Source organism: Helicoverpa armigera, chromosome 2, assembly GCF_030705265.1.
Source record: "Helicoverpa armigera isolate CAAS_96S chromosome 2, ASM3070526v1, whole genome shotgun sequence".
NCBI classification, from domain to species: Eukaryota; Metazoa; Arthropoda; class Insecta; order Lepidoptera; family Noctuidae; genus Helicoverpa; species Helicoverpa armigera.
The window spans coordinates 12,365,214-12,369,589 of NC_087121.1; the positions used below are offsets into that span (position 1 = coordinate 12,365,214).

At 38.8% G+C, this 4,376-nt stretch overlaps 1 long non-coding RNA gene across 1 annotated transcript; it reads left to right on the forward strand.

The window, feature by feature from the left end:
* Positions 1-1,998: 1,998 nt before the first annotated feature.
* LOC135118804 (uncharacterized) lies at positions 1,999-3,585 on the forward strand. The gene is made up of 3 exons (XR_010277793.1): positions 1,999-2,153; positions 2,774-2,950; positions 3,423-3,585. It is a non-coding gene; the product is annotated as an uncharacterized LOC135118804 (long non-coding RNA).
* The last annotated feature ends 791 nt before the right edge of the window (positions 3,586-4,376 follow it).

Here is a 4,376-nt window from a genome sequence, read left to right on the forward strand (position 1 = left end):
ATCATGATAGGTGAACAAGATTTAGAGGCATTGAGGATCATTGAGGATCGAAAAATATGACACCCGATAATGCTCTAAAATGGACTGAAAAAAAAGCAAAAAACAGCAAGGCAATCTGACTATAAAGTCAACAGCTGTGGTGTACCGCAAGGCAGTGTTCTGGGCCCTCTCCTTTTTTTACTTTATATCAATGATTTACCGGACTCTACAAAGTATAAATGTGTGCTAAATGCAGATGACACTACTCTCTTGAATAATTGTAAAAACAAAAATACGTAAAATAATGAAATTTTAAATAATGTAATTAAATGGCTCGAAGATAATAATTTAAATATTAACATAAATAAAACAAAAATTATTCAATTTAAAACATATAATAGTCATCCACCTTAAATAAATAATATTACTCAAAACAATACAATTATAGAGAAGGTTGAACCAACGACATTTTTAGGTATAACTATTGATCAATATTGTACATGGAAACAACATATAAATAACATTTGCAATAAATTAGACAGTTATGTATATTATTAAACAGACTTAGACAGGTAGCTACAATCAAGGCGACACTATGGGCCTATTATGGTTACGTTTCTTCCATCTTACGCTATGCTGCTATATACATATATATTTCAATAAATAATGTGAATGTATAATGTAATGATAATGTTTTTCCTGCAATTTATCTATAATATTCATCTATATCTTTCGCATTATATAATTTTGATAGTTTAAATTGATTTTGTGAGTTTATAAGTTTAATATCTGTACACCAGTGATGTTAGAATACGAGAGACTAATATTATGTAACACCTTAACGTTTAGGCTGACAAAGAAATTTTTCTTTATCTTTGTCTTCCACCTTTTCACGACTAGGCTGTACATCAAGGATCTTGACATTTGTGCAGGTGTATGCATTGTCTTTGTCGCGTTTTCTGCCTGGGCGAGCTCGATCCACCAGGTGTCGAAACTTGGACCAACAACTACCCATCCCACGACTTCTATAGTCGCCTTAACTTTCCTTCCCTGTTGACATATTTCCAGAATTACTCCAAGCGCTTATGAGGTTCATCCGTTTTAATAATATTAAATTGTTAATAGTATTTGGTGTGGTAATTTTATGTTTTATGCACTTTGATGTTACTAACAATTATTTTATCTTATGCATATCTTTCTGTTAGTTTCAGTGACCCAACAAGTTCACTATCACAGATTTTTTCCCTTTTTTTCTACGTTATTTCCCCCTTGCTATTGTATTTCACACTACTTGCTTTCTCATCACTTCTGACATTGGCAGAATCGTTGACATCGGCATCGAGGGCAATGATTGCCATAAAGAAAAACAGAATAGACTACAATAAATACTGAAAACAAGAGTACATAACTATTTTCGGGCGCTGCCATAAGTACAATACTTATACGTGATTTTTTTATGAATAATGGTACACTTAGTCGGTTTTTTGTTCCCGTGGCTTCAGAAGGTCGTGCGTCATGTGAAGATGACATCCTCGTACTTATGTCGGATGAGGAAGACCTTTTATTACTTGCTCTTGCAGAACACCATAGTTGTAGTCTTTGTTTTAAATCATATATTGCTAGATTGCATAGCCATGTGAGCAAAAATATATATAGAGAAAGTATGGGCAGCGTCCGCCGAGCTGCAGATGCTCTCTGAAATGCTCAGATCTCAGAGAATGCTCAAATCAGCGCGGCAGGCAGCACTGCTGGGCAGCACTGCTGCGGCAACACTGCTGCGTGCAGCGTCGATCGGAATCATACCTTAATGTTGAAGAAGTTGTAGTGCCATACTCCTGTTGTGATACCTACATCTGCTTGTGAATATAATCCCCTGAGGCTAGAGTTAACGTTTGCAGGATAAACATGCAAGGTCTTTGTCTTGTCCCTTCTTGAAACTTTGTCTAGCTAGATATTAATTTAATTAATTATCTTGTTTCACCAAATAGGGTTTCATCCGAACAAGAAACGAGGACCAAGAAGATTTTACTTCATAAAAGTAAATTTATGGTAGAACAAAATTCGACATTCAAATACCATTTTTCACGTCTTTCTCTGGAAATTTTACAAAAACGACAGCTATGCTGTGCGAAGAAAATCTATAAAAAAAATATACCTCTCTTTGTATTAAATTTGTAAGTATATTAATTATTGTTATTACAATATTTAATTAGTCCAATAACAAAGGATTTATCTACGTTGCCCACAGAGGCAATATCTTTAAAATAATTACGATCAGCAAAAACATACAAAAGGGATAATGAAAATGAATCACCTGGAGCGTGCATGGAGCCAATTAATCCCGATTGAAAGAGTTATGTAGTACGTACGTAGTGTAGGACGTCCTCAGGCACGGTGGAGTGATGACTTGCGCAAGACGGCTGGCAGGAGCTGGATGCGGAAGCCGAAAATCGATCTCAGTGGCGTGCACTTGGAGAGGCCTATGTCCAGCAGTGGACTGCGATAGGCTGAAGGTATGATTCCGAACGACGCAGCACGCAGCAGTGCTGCCGCGACACTACTGGTCCCCGTGCAATTTTTATTGGCTTATATGAGTTTACATTCCGAGCTAGGCAGCAATGTCGCGGCAGCAATGTAGCGGCAGCACTGCTGTGCGTCAGTGTCGGAATCAGCGCGACAGGCAGCACTGCTGGGCAGCACTGCTGCGGCAACACTGCTGCGTGAAGCGTCGTTCGGAATCATACCTTGATGATGAAAGAGTTATTAATATCAACTAAATGGTGATATTTTCCAGATAAAATTGCGCGATGCCCGTACGTAATTGCTGCGTAGGATGCCAGGGGCCCATGCCGGGGCCGTGCTGCGGGGGCCCCTGTGCCTCTCGCATGGACTGCGGCACTGGACCATGTTGTGTCCACTCTGTTGGAGCTTGCTGCTCTCCCTACTCTGGAGGAATTGGCTGTTTGCATGGGTAAGACCTTTGAATTTTCATCTTCTTTTTATAGAATATACTATACTCAAATTGCGCTCTTTATGACGAAAAAAATTGAGACAATTTTACACTATGAAATCTATCGGGTATCATCATACTGTGTTTCATGCTCACTTCTCCTGAAAACGCAATATCGCCACTGAATGAAAAGACTAGTCATTACGTCCCTTTTCCAATACCTGTAATTACCTCCACTATAAGTATTAATTTTCCAAGTTTGTATGTACTGTCTAAGTATATCTTGGACACCAATGGCTGATAAAAAGGTTAAGGAAAACATCTTGGGGAAACCTGGACTATAACGTCTGAAATCATCAACCCGTATTGAGCAAGCGTAGTGATTAATGCTCAATCCTTCTTCGTATGAGAGGAGGCCTGTGCCCAGCAGTGGGACGACAAGAAGGTTGTAACCTAACCATGATGTATTAATCATATTAATGTGTGATTGCAGTGCCCGTTGCGGTATGGCGGGTTCGTACTACAGCTGCGGGCACGGGTGCATAGGCGGGTGCACTAGCGGCCTCTGCGCGTCCTGTTGCGGCCCATGCTGCGGCTGATCCGGTCCTGGAATTTAACATTTCGTTACGTCCATATTTAATAAAGTGTTGCGTTAACTTGCCTGTTTTATTTTGAGGAATCACTTCAATTTGTCGTTTAGGTGTATAATCATTTATGATGACATTGAGTCGACATATTTGTCTTGATCTTTGTAGTAATCAGAAAGTAGTAATTCAAATACATCTCTCTTTGCCCGATTGCAGGTATGTTTTATTAAAACCCAAAATACATGGAAATTAAGATTAATTACAATATCACTGTTTGGATAAATATGGCTGCGATCAGGCTGCAATTAATCGTAAGCGGAGTTCCGTGAATTACGATAATCTGGCTAGGATATTTGAGATAAATTGGAGTAATACAGAATCAGTACCCAGTTATGCCGTTATACGCCTACAACATGAAGCTGAGTTTAGATCTAGGGCATGTCTCTACCCATCTCCACATCATGACGTGTAGGTACTACTTCACATGCAGAACCCTTATGTACTCCTGTTCTTCCCCAAATGCCTTTGCTTATTTATAACTTCAAATTAAATCTTTATACAAACAGCCGCTGTTATAACATTAAAGAATAAGTTAGTGAATAATAGTGTTCCTCCAATAGCATGTCTAAGTAGATAATAAAAAAATGTAGTAATCAAGTAACACTTTTTATTTAATTCTCAATATTCATGTGAAATTCACTTTGACAGGACGAAACACAATCACGCGATCATCCTTAGCCCAGTATCTGGTACCAAGCCAAGTTCGACAATACAGGACATCACGCCTTTACGGCACGGGATCTATGAAAGCGAGATTTGCCGGCTCGATGCTTTTTCTTCTTCTTTTCAGTGGGTCGTCT